Source organism: Chiloscyllium plagiosum, unplaced genomic scaffold, assembly GCF_037043375.1.
Source record: "Chiloscyllium plagiosum isolate Xiang-an unplaced genomic scaffold, Cpla_swu_hap1 HiC_scaffold_17, whole genome shotgun sequence".
NCBI lineage: Eukaryota > Metazoa > Chordata > Chondrichthyes > Orectolobiformes > Hemiscylliidae > Chiloscyllium > Chiloscyllium plagiosum.
Window position 1 is genome coordinate 50861244 of NW_028270155.1, and position 13507 is coordinate 50874750.

General features: G+C 39.4%; 1 long non-coding RNA gene across 1 annotated transcript in view; it reads right to left on the reverse strand.

Annotated features, from left to right (window-relative positions):
• Positions 1-1126: 1126 nt before the first annotated feature.
• Positions 1127-13507, reverse strand: part of LOC122558431 (uncharacterized) — a 150303-nt gene continuing 137922 nt past the window's right edge. Inside the window, exon 6 of the long non-coding RNA XR_015759953.1 lies at positions 1127-3470. This is a non-coding gene — a long non-coding RNA (uncharacterized LOC122558431). The remainder of the gene's footprint in view (positions 3471-13507) is intronic.

Here is a 13507-nt window from a genome sequence, read left to right on the forward strand (position 1 = left end):
AGGGATCTTGGTGTCCATGTACACAGATGTTTGAAAGTTGCCACCCAGGTAAATAGTGCGGTGAAGAAGGCATATGGCGTACTGGCTTTTATTGGTAGAGGAATTGAGTTCCGAAGTACTGAGGTCATGTTGCAGTTGTATAAGACTCTGGCGCGGCCGCATCTGGAGTATTGTGTGCAGTTTTGGTCGCCATATTATAGGAAGGATGTGGAGGCACTGGAACGGGTACAGAGGAGGTTTACCAGGATGTTGCCTGGTATGGTAGAAAGACCGTTATGAAGAAAGGCTGAAGCACTTGGGGTTGTTTTCATTGGAGAAAAGAAGGTTTAGGGGTGACTTGATAGAGGTGTACAAGATGATTAGGGGTTTAGATAGGGTCGACAGTGAGAATCTTTTTCCACGTATGGAGTCAGCTATTACAAGGGGGTATAGCTTTAAATTAAGGGGGGGTAGGTATAGGACAGATGTTAGGGGTAGGTTCTTTACTCAGCGAGTCGTGAGTTCATGGAATGCCCTGCCAGTAGCAGTGGTGGACTCTCCCTCATTATGGGCATTTAAGCGGGCATTGGATAGGCATATGGAGGATAGTGGGCTAGTGTAGGTTAGGTGGGCTTGGATCGGCGCAACATCGAGGGCCGAAGGGCCTGTACTGTGCTGTATTCTTCTATGTTCTATGTTCTATGTCAGTTAGCTGCTTCCTTTGAGTCTCACTGGGATAGCATACTGAAATTACTCCTCTGTCACAAAAGTCAAAGATTTTAAAAGTACACAGAATTCCGCATTTACCTAACTTTTAGATCCAGGTTGTCAGAAAGCATGAACCAGGTTTCTGCATGTAAGCAGAATTATTATTTATTTCAAATAAATAGACTCTAGCTACAGGTAAACAATTATGAAGCATTAGCATTTAACTCCCCTAGTTAATATTCTAACCCCCTTATGAATTCACACTCTACACACATACACAGACAGACATAAACAGGAAACAAAATAAGGTTTTTTAGGCAAAAGCAATGACTGGGAAAATATTCAGTGAGATGATTCTTGTGCAGATCAGATATTGCTTCTTAGTCTTTATCTCTGGATGCTTTTACTCATTTGCAGAAAGCACAGGATGAACAGTTCATAGTTGTAAAGATCTTTGATTTATTAATTAAAAGTCACAGCTTACAGCAACTACTAAAGGAAAAGCAAATTGATTTTCTTCAGGCTTAAAATGGCTTTTTTGCAGAGAAGAGGCAGTTCCTATGTTTGTGAAGATTGATGACTTCTCCCTTTCTTGTTGACAGCTCCACATGATTCAACTACCTGGGAGCCAATCTGACAGACTGAAGACCTTTGTCATCAGTAACTGGTCACTAGTCCATGGACCAATCAGCTAATTGTTGCAGGTTGAATGTCCATTTGTCCACAGCCCTTGGCTCTAGCTAGGCTTCAAATTACACTTAAAACACTACTCAGACAAGTAGCTGTGCTTATAATAAGTGTTAGGTTACTTGCTTTCCAAAAGGTGATGGAAGCTCCACCAATCCTTGGTTTTAAAAACTTTTTTTCTCCCTATTTCAGTCCTCAATAAAAAATACAGAAAAATTTTAAAAAAGACTTAATCCCTGCATATATGCAGTACAACTTCATCCTTTATTCTCAGTGCCAGAGGACTCCAAAATATAATGTGGAGTCAGCAGAGCAGAACAAAGACTTTGCAAAAATTATTCCCTTGCCTCAGAGCTTTCAGATTCAGATCTCTGAGGTTTGGTTATAAAAAGGATGCTGGATGACACCTCACAGAGTCACTGAAGATCACCTTAGATGATCTGAATCAGATAGCATGGGTCACAGCAAAGTTCAGTGCCAAATTCAACATTTATATATAACAAGGATTCAACATAATGTACTTCAATCTGGAGCAAGTGATTCTATCATGAATATTTATATTCATCTTCTATGGTAGAAACGTCAGTAGATCCAAATAGGATGTTTCGACCACAGAGATTGATGAACCATTTGAAGTGAATAATAGCAACTAATATCTTGAAATCAGCTCATAATGTTTTGGGGCTTCTGAACAGATACAATTAAATCTATGGTCAGCCACTCAGGACCCAGCATAAGTGGAATGTTTAGAATTCATCTTCTGGATGTGTCCTCTCTCTTGGTGACAGCCTATGTAGCTTTCTACTTAGCTCATATACCTCACCTAATTATCAAGATAGAAGAGCAGGCCGGTATATAGATAATAATTTTGTCATCATTAAACATACACAACTGGAAGAAACTCACCATCATATCCATAACATCCTCACTGGAATAAAGTTCGCTAAAGGAGAATAGCAGCAGACTCCTCTTCTTGGACGTATTAGTGGAATACACACCTACCGGTGAGCTCCTGACCAGTGTGTACAGGAAGAACACCCATACAGACCAGATACTGAACTGTAACAGCAACCACTCCAGCCCCCACAAATGAAACTGTATTTAAACAGGCAAGGACACTCTGCAGCAACCCAGAACTTCAGAGAGCAGAATGGAATGCTTATTCAAGGGATTTAAACGGAGCGAGTATCCTAAGAGCATTATCCTCTGGTACTTACGCAACAAACCTAAAGAAGAAAATGTTACTCAACCAGACATGATAGTGACCATACCTACATCAAGGACATGTCAGAAATGACTACCCAACTACTCAGACCCCACGGAATCTTAGTGGCCCACAAACCAATAAACACCTCTCACCAGCACCAGAAGTTAAAGACCCAAAAGATACATCCAACAGGACAAACATAATCTACAAGATATCCTGTGAGGATTGTGAAAAACATTACATAGGACAAATAGGAAGAAAACTGACTAAATGACTGCATGAACATCAGTTTTCCACTGTCAGACATGACCAGTACTCTCATTTCCACCCACACAGACAATGAAGAACATGAATTCAACTGGGACAATGTAACCATCCTAGCACAGGCAAAACAGAGACACGTGACAGAATTCCTTGTGGCCTGGCACTCCACCGAAACTCAACCAACAAACATATTGAACTGGACCCCATATACAATCCACTCAGATACAGAACCAGAGGTAGCAGAAAACAGAGACACAAATATCAGCCGGGCTGGACCACCAACGCTTTACCAGAGGTAAACGGATAATGTCACCTAGTGAGATGACAAAACATCTGCAGAAAAACACATTAGCTCGTCAAAAGATAGCTGGAATTGTGCCTTCAATGTTTCCTCTGAAGTACTGTTTTCTTCGGCAGACTAATTCTAAGCAATCAGCAAGAGAATGACACAGACTGCAGACAATGGTGAGTGTTCCTGGTCCTCTTCTCATTTGCTGTAGCATTAATCATTTTCACATTTTGCTGTGCCTGTCTTTTCATGATGGCAACAGCACATGAAGGACTGTCCATTTTGAACTCCATGGTAAATAGTTCATGATTGGAGGATGGGAAACAAATGAATTCCCTGTAGGAAATACAGAATGCTTTTTTAGTTATATAGCTGAGAAACATTTTTTTCATAAATGTATCAGTCAAAGTTGATGCTTCAGACAAAGCTTGTGGACATTCAAAGCTTGTGAGCTCAATCATATCCCATTTTGACAAACCATGCAGGTAATTATCCCTGTACAAGCATAGGTTGTTGGTGTAAACACCAAGACGGTAATATTTGCCCTCATTTTTGCATATCTAATAACTTCTATCCAAATATCTTCTGACCACTATACTTTTAATGGTTTTAACTGTGGCACATATGGCATGTATCCTAACCACACAAGTTATGCAGTAAAGAAGTCTACGCAATTTAGGTCTTAGTTGGGTGCCATAGATTTCAAAATTGCATTCTTTAACAAAGCCTTATGAAAGATATTATGGGAAATTTGCCAACTGCCAAAGTTTCCTGGCGCACAGAAAGAATTTTCTTGGTCCCATGGAGACAGACATGAAGGCAGGACTGGAAAAAATAATCACGAAACCTGGCATTTGGGTCAGCAATGCAACATGTTCCTGGAGCTGGGTAATCTATCAGCAGGTAGTAAGTCTGCCAAATTAACTGCCCATTTGTGGGTTGACCAGGAATACTACTGTGATGTTCCCCACTGTGTTAGGAAAGCCCCACTTGATGGTCCAGTCTAAAAATGCTTGGAGACTTGTGTGTGTATGAAGCCTCCTCTTCTAAATCCCTTAATTAAGCTGCAGCTATCAGTGGGCCTCAGTTGCTGCATTGCCAATCTATTGGATGGGCTGGCCTTCCAGAAGGATGGTTTAAAGATACATTAAAGATGACTGCTTGGTTTCTGAGGCTGCAAAAGGCATTCAATTCAATAAGTTTTAACAGTAGTCACAGCTTCCAGGCTTTCTATAAACATTAACTACATGAGACAGTCTGAAAGAAGTGTACAATTGGTGATATAACCTTTCCATCCAAGAATTCACACACTGTGATCCAAATGTTTTATTACCAGTGGTGCCAGACTGAACTAAACTACTGAGATTTCTACTTTTCCAAATTATTGAACAATAATCAGCAATATTTTACAATTTCAGTCCCACTGAGTTTTATAGATGCCAAAATTCATATTTACTTTCTTGAAATTTAGTATAGATGTGGCTGATTTCAATTTCACTACCCATTTATAGCAGTGGCGTTAGCTGTAGCTGTCAATAACATCAAACTATAGAGGATAAAATTCTGAGGGATTTTGTAATTCATTTACTCTTGTAGGGCCATTGAATTTCCAAAGTATGGTATTAACTTTGTTTATTCCGTTTTTCTCAGGTTTGTTTTCATTATTCTGCCAAAATAACAGATGTAAAGTGGGTGGACCTTAAAAACAACTCACCTCCAAAATGGTTTTGCTACCCCAAAAGCACATAGAGAATTTTCATAATGTTTAGTGTAATCCAGTTGGATTACAATGGTGTTTATCTATTCCAGGAATATATTTTTATCTTTGGGACAAGTTCTCTTAAAAATGTTTGAATTCTACTTGACCAATATTTCAAATGAAAGACACTGTTATGTCTAATAAATGGTAAGCAGCTAGCAGTGAGCACAATATCCATTTCTATAATAATTTGAAGAATAACATTGCCTGTAGTACAATAAATCAGGTATAAACAAAACATTTATTGTAGGTTGTGCTGTGCTATTTGGTTGATTATGCATTACCTTCAAGAGTAGTTTCAACATTGCCTTTCTATCAAATAAACATAAAATGTTAATACAGCAAGAAAATGTAGAGTGCCATATACCTAAGTGGATCAGTTACTTTTCTGACTTTGAATAATGAGTGCACTCATGCACTGAAAAACAAGTGGAATAGGAGCGGTTATGTTCTGTACAATAACAACAAAGGAATATTTAAGAAGTCATTCTTACCACTAACACAATCAAAAGAAGACAAGTTGTAAATTAACTTCGTACCATGATTGCGAAAGCTGTTCAAATTGCTTTTGGACAGATGATAATATTTTATACAAGTGCTACCAAAATCAGCAAAGGAGGTGGTTCTAATGTGATCTTCACAGACCAATCTAGCTGTATATGTGTAAGTAAGGGTTCCACTGAATAACTACTGCCCTATTAAGGCATCCATGCAATCATCCAGCTAGGCCAATTCGATTGTGCTTTGTCCCTGGTCAGTGACTTTGTACAGTTTCTTGTGGTGATGATCCAATTTTCAGCATTAACTGTCATGTTGAACTACTACTACTACTGTTTTCTCACTTTCCTTGCTGTGCTTATTTATGCATTTATTCCATTCCAAGATATTTTTGAACATTCTATCACAACATTGTGGTTCATAACCAAACAGTTGGAATAATAAATATAATGAACTATTATTTGAGTGTCTGTTAAAACTGTTGTTTGTTCAGTCTGTAGAGGACTCAGAAACTAACTTCATTGACACAGTAAATGACTGAGCATTACTATTTGTCATTGGCAAATCAGATATGTAGGGTATTCAAGTTGTTAGGTGAGCAATTTAAAACTGGAGGCTCCACAAAATGCATGATTAACAGTACAGTGCAAATATAAAAATTAGAACAAAACAACAGCTGTATGCAAAAAGTTGCACAGATTGTGCATTGAGTTTGTCACTTTTAGTTTCTTTTAAAAGAATGTGGAACTCGGTGATTTGTGTTATTGTTGAACAAATAGCTTGAGTTGGATAAAAATCAATGACATTAAATAACCTATAAAAAGTCATTTTTTTAAAAATTAAAATGTAAGCTCAAGATGGAAAAAAAAACTTAGTTCACTCAGAATTTGCACTACACATCAGTAAACGTGAACATTGCACATTGAGACATCCATCATTGATGACTGCCATACAGAAATTTAGTGTTGCAAGAACCAGTAAACTCAATAATTTTTTTTTTTTTTTACAGAATTTCTGTACACCACTAATAACTGATGGAGAATTTCTGATGTACCATCTTTTACAGTATGTGCTTTAACTAAAATTAATAAATTTTAGTTTAACTATAACTTTAACTATAATTAATAAATTCCACATCTAAAATCTAGAAGATTTTTTTTCGAAGATAATGGTTTCTCAATTCATGACATTGTACCAATGTTCTGTCTGAGAGCGGGTACATAGCTGTTTGGAACTAACTGTGCACATAAGGAACAAACAGACTGCACAGAGTCAATATGCCCTTTAAGATGCATGGGTCTTGCAGCAACAAGCAAGCCATGTACAGCAAAGATAAATTAGAGGGAACACTTCAATGTACTGTCTGGTGCATCCAAATATGAATGTGAGATGCTGCCTGTTTTGAGTGTGAAACAAAGCAGTGTGTTCAACAGAGGATTTTACTGAAATGATCTTAAGATGCCTGTCTACAGGGTGTGTGCCTCATGGTAGAGGTCACATCTCTCCACCAGACTAGAGTGGGCATTTGTAGATGATTTCATTTCAATCCAAATGCCCCCTGTTGAAAGGTTTGCTTCATCAATTTTAGTTCCCAACTCTATATACCAATGTTCCATCTAAGCTGTGTGGCTGCAGCATCATGCTAAGGTTCTGAGGTCAGAAGTCACATGACACCAGGTTATAGTCCAACAGGTTTATTTGAAATCATAAGCTTTCCAAGAGCTGCTCTTTTGTCAGGTGAAGTGAAGAGAAGCACACAGGCGCAAAATTTATAGGTAGAGAGATCAAAAGATCGCACAAATGGTGCAAGTGGAGTGTCGACAAGTAATTCTAAACTAATTAAGATAGAGAAATTACAACAAGTTATCTTGGTGATGGTGTCAAAACAGGACAGTTAGGAAGATTTTACAGATACAGACAGTAAGGTATGGTTACAGGTAGCATGACACGAACCCATGAAGACTACCTCAACAGTGATCTTCGATTCATGTCACGCTACATGTAACCCCATCATACTGTTCTGTATTTGTAAAATCTTACTGTCCTGTTTCGATACCATCACCTTGATAACTTGTTATGATCTCTCTACCTTCATTAGTTTGTACAGTTTTGGATTACTTGTTACTTTGGTTAGACCCTCGGAATGCAGCTTGTATACCTATCATGTAGCAGGACTTATATACTTAATGGTAAGGTCCTAGGGAGTGTTGCTGAACAAAGAGACCTTGGAATGCAGGTTCATAGCTCCTTGAAAGTGGAGTCACAGGTAGATAGAATAGTGAAGAAGGCATTTGGTATGCTTTCCCTTATTGGTCAGAGTATTGAGTACAGGAGTTGGGAGGCCATGCTGCGGCTGTACAGGACATTGGTTAGGCCACTGTTGGAATATTGCATGCAATTCTGGTCTCCTTCCTATCAGAAAGATGTTGTGAAACTTGAAAGGGTTCAGAAAAGACTTACAAGGATATTGCCAGGGTTGGAGGATTTGAGCTATAGGGAGAGGCTGAACAGGCTGGGGCTGTTTTCCCTGGAGCATCGGAGGCTGAGTGGTGACCTCATAGAAGTTTACAAAATTATGAGGGGCATGAGTAGGATAAATAGACTAGGTCTTTTCCCTGGGATGGGGGAGTCCAGACCTAGAGGGCATTGGTTTAGGGTGAGAGGGAAATGATATAAAAGTGACCTACGGGGCAACTTTTTCACACAGAGGGTGCTATGTGTATGGAATGAGCTACCAGAGGAAGTGGTGGAGGCTGGTACAATTGCAACATTTAAAAGGCATTTGGATGGGTATATGAATAGGAAGGGTTTGGAGGGTTATGGGGCGAGTGCTGGCAGGTGGGACTAGGTTGGGTTGGGATATCTGGTCGACATGGATGGGTTGGACTGAAGAGTCTGTTTCCATGCTGTACATCTCTATGATTGTATGACTCTATGTTATTCCAGCTATTTGGTTTCTGTCCAGCACCACCTTATTTTTTGTAATAATCTCTCTGGCTCAATTAATCAGATTATAGGTCATCCCTTTCCTTGCTATTCAGCAGTTGACACTTTACTCACACCGTCGAACACTTTTGATCACCTGCAGATACTTATTGTTCAGCTTGTTGACACTTCACTCACACCATTTGTACAATTTTTGATTGTTCTGCCTATAAATTATATGCTTGTGTGCTTCTCTTCATCCCACCTGAAGGAGCAGCACTTCGAACCTTGTGATTTCAAATAAACCTGTTGGACTATAACCTCATGTCGTGTGATGTCTGACCATGTCCACCCGAGTCCAACCCTGCACCTCCACATAAGGTTCTGAGTACAGTGATCCAGTATGCCAATGCATTCAATGCCACGAATGGACCTCGAAGGTCCATGTACTAAAATAAAAATAGAGGGAGTATTGCTATTCTCTATCAGTTTGTTATTTCCATCAATTTTTACATTTGCATTGCACAGTCATAGAACATAGAACATAGAAGAATACAGCGCAGTACAGGCCCTTCGGCCCTCGATGTTGCGCCGATCCAAGCCCACCTAACCTACACTAGCCCACTATCCTCCATATGCCTATCCAATGCCCGCTTAAATGCCCATAATGAGGGAGAGTCCACCACTGCTACTGGCAGGGCATTCCATGAACTCACGACTCGCTGAGTAAAGAACCTACCCTAACATCTGTCCTATACCTACCCCCCCTTAATTTAAAGCCATGCCCCCTTGTAATAGCTGACTCCATACGTGGAAAAAGATTCTCACTGTCGACCCTATCTAAACCCCTAATCATCTTGTACACCTCTATCAAGTCACCCCTAAACCTTCTTTTCTCCAATGAAAACAACCCCAAGTGCCTCAGCCTTTCCTCATACGATCTTTCTACCATACCAGGCAACATCCTGGTAAACCTCCTCTGCACCCGTTCCAGTGCCTCCACATCCTTCCTATAGTATGGCGACCAAAACTGCACACAATACTCCAGATGCGGCCGCACCAGAGTCTTATACAACTGCAACATGACCTCAGTACTCCGGAACTCAATTCCTCTACCAATAAAAGCCAGTACGCCATATGCCTTCTTCACCGCACTATTTACCTGGGTGGCAACTTTCAAAGATCTGTGTACATGGACACCAAGATCCCTCTGCTCATCCACACTACCAAGTATCCGACCATTAGCCCAGTACCCCATCTTTTTGTTACTCTCACCAAAGTGAATCACCTCACACTTAGCTACATTGAACTCCATTTGCCACCTTTCTGCCCAGTTCTGCAGCTTATCTATATCCCGCTGTAACCTGCCACGTCCTTCCTCACTGTCTACAACTCCTCCGACTTTCGTATCATCTGCAAACTTGCTCACCCAACCTTCTAACCCCTCCTCCAGGTCATTTATAAAAATGACAAACAGCAATGGTCCCAAAACAGATCCTTGCGGAACACCGCTAGTGACGGCACTCCAAGATGAACCTTTGCCATCAACTACTACCCTCTGTCTTCTTCCGGCCAGCCAACTCCTAATCCAAACCTCCAACTCACCCTCAATGCCATACCTCCGTATCTTTTGCAGTAGTCTACCATGGGGAACCTTATCAAACGCCTTACTAAAATCCATATACACCACATCTACCGCTTTCCCCTCGTCCACCTCCTTAGTCACCTTCTCAAAGAATTCAATAAGGTTTGTGAGGCACGACCTGCCCTTCACAAAACCATGCTGACTATCCTTGATCACATTATTCCTATCCAGATGTTCATAAATCCTATCCCTTACAATTCTCTCTAAGATTTTTCCCACAACAGAAGTGAGACTCACCGGCCTATAGTTACTAGGGTTATCCCTACTCCCCTTCTTGAACAAGGGAACCACATTTGCTAGCCTCCAATCTTCTGGCACTACTCCTGTAGACAACGAGGACATAAAAATCAAGGCCAATGGCTCTGCAATCTCCTCCCTTGCTTCCCAGAGAATCCTAGGATAAATGCCATCAGGCCCAGGGGACTTATCTATTTTCACCCTTTCCAGAATTTCCAACACCCCTTCTCTACATACCTCAAAGCCATCCATTCTACTTAATTGTGACTCAGTATTCACATTGACAATAATGTCCTGTTCCTGATTGAATACTGACGAAAAGTATTCATTCAGTGTCTCCCCAATCTCTTCAGCCTCCACACGCAACTTTCCACTACTATCCTTGACTGGATCTATTCCTACCCTAGTCATTCTTTTATTCCTGAAATTGTGACCTCCGAATGGCACGTGTTATCATTGACTGTCATCTGGGTGATATCATTTCATTAAGTGACATATTCTTGTGTCACTTGTTATTCTTTCTCTGTTGCCAGGTTGCTGTGGACCTCTGAGACTGATCGTTGAGGTCTGTTCCTTGCAGGTTGTATGTTCACCTTTTCCTGATCAGCCACCTGCAGTTGAAGAATGAATTCTGCAGTTGGACATGTGTGTTTGTGGTTGTGATGATCTGGTCATACACTTTCACTGCGGAAGATCAGATGACAACCACTCCAAGCAGGTCCTAAATTGCCACTTGGTCTAGTTTTTGTTGAGATTGTTTGCAGACTTAATGACACTGCAATATCAATTCTGTCAATGATTTAGCAGTCATGTTGAAATTAAATTTGTTCTTGTTATTTCATCTGGAATTTCTTTTTTAACCACACCTTTCACTACTTCAGAATTCATAGCTTTCTCGCTATTGGAGTTGTTTGTGTGTAGTGTCATTTTAGTCTTCATATTAGACTATTTTCCATACTGTTCATGCCTTTGTTCTTTGTTCAGTTGGTGTATTTCTCCAGTCAAGGAATGCTTTGTATATATCTGTGCAGGATTTATCCAATTACTTTATGATTCTTCTGGCAATTTTCACTGCCGTCTGAGCATTTCCATTTGAATTGGGATAGTGCGGACATGACAAGTGATGTATGAGACCATTGTTACTTATGGCAACGATATTCGGCTGGAAGATATCCTAACCATCTACAATGTGGTCCACAGTCAATTATTTTGTGTACTGCAACACTTTGCAAATTGCTTTTGGCACATTGAAGTTTACAATAAAAAGCTCCATCTGAGATGAGTATCATTTGCTTGCAGTGGAGTTGGAGCTCCAGATCCTCATTCATGTTATTGCAATACACTTGCAAAGTACAGTAATCTGTCTTCTAGCACCAATATAATGCCATCATAAAATCTTAGCCTAACTTTCCATTTCTTCAGTTTTGGATTGCCCTGTTGATCACTTTGCATGTTAAGGTAATGATGTTGCACAATACATCAGCATCTATCAGAAATTTTATGTTGACCTGATGTTCTCCTGCTAACAGTCCTTATTCCAACATTCATAAACTATGTTTCTCCTATTCACAATAAAAGCTGTTGTACTGTGATTCAACAGAGTCTTCAATTGCTGCCTCTCCAGTGTTCAGCTGTACCTACTTGTTGTGCTTCTTTTTTGTCATATACTTGTGTGCAAAATGACACGCTGAACAAGCTTTCTTCTCTTCAGTACAATTTCTTCCACAGTATTTGCATTCTACTCTTTGTGATTATCCTGCTCCATTTGCCTGAAAGATCTGTCAATATAATGCAAGCCCTGGTCTGTCCTGCTATGAATATGCCATAGCTGTTGATTCACATCATTTGCACTGCTGCACAGGTCAATTATTCTCTTGAGTGTAAATCTGTCTTCTCTCAGTAGGCATACTTTCACTTTCGAATCCCTTATTCCTAATACAATCATGTGTCTAATTAGCCCATGCTTTAATTGTGCAAATTCAGAAGTTTCTTTAAGCTGAATTAATGATATTACACATTGAACAACTGACTTCCTCATTTTGTTCTCGAGTATTGAATACAGATTGTTCACACATAAAATTTACTTACATAAAATATTGCGCCTTCAAAGCTTTAAAATTTCTGCCATGTGTTTTATCTGCTATTCTGAGAATTTTGGAATATATTTTGAAACAGTCTTTTCCCAACAGTAATAAAAACATAGCAATTTGTTCTGGTTTGCTCAACAAGTCCACAGCTATACATTCCACTACTGTTCATGGGAGAATTCTCAGTTATGCTTCATTTCTGCAGTAATTTGAATAGGATCTGGTAGAGAAAAAGCTGCAGCCATTTTCTCTTAAGCAACGTTTTCATTGTGATTCTCATTTTCCTTTTTCAGTGGCAGCCCACATCTGTAGATGTACTTTTTATTTCAGCTTGAACACTCATCTCAGTGCCTCTTCTGACACCGTGTTTACAAAGTACAACATGCAGTGTGTTCAATATGAGGATAATATTGAAGTGAAAACTAAGATATCTGTCTACCGGGTGTGTTTCTTGTGATAAAGACCACATAACTAGAGCAGTCTAGGTTAGGTATTTGCACACAAATACATTTCACTCTAACATTATTGATTACTAAACATGGTGGCTTTTGGCCTGAATATATCTGTGTGGAAAATGAACAATTTATGGTTTTGCACTTGCAATAATCTCAGAAGTTACCAAATCTGCAGAAGCAATTGTTAGATTTTGGCCATGACCATTTTGGTGTTAGAGTAGTGATAAACAACACAAATTCCAGAAGCAACTAGCAAGAAGATTAGATGTAGTTTGCATGACAGAGAGAGAACTGTGAGGAATTAACTGGATGTGAATACCTTGAGGATTTTTCACTTAAATGAAAATTTTCATTTTAATAGGCGAGCACCAACATAAATTCCAGCACCTCCTTGGCCAATAAAAACTTTAAACATGGTCAATTTTCATATAAAACTTAACTAAAAACTGTCAGAGTACTTACGGTAACTCCATTGCCAGTGGCAAAGCAATTTAAAATGCTATAGTTCTATATATTTTGTTCTGATATCAGAACATCAGTTAAAGGCATGCATTTGAAATTCATGGAGTTGGTACCATACTCTTTCTAATAGAAAATAAAACTGGGAAATATAAAATTAATGCATCAATAAAAAGTCTGCTCCTTTTGACAGTACAGGTCACATGCAGATTGTCTGAGGTCATGAGGAAAATGTCCATCAGTTAGACAACCATATCTGATTTTGATGCAAACATTTTTTTTTCTGTATTCTGTGTGTGACAGACTTC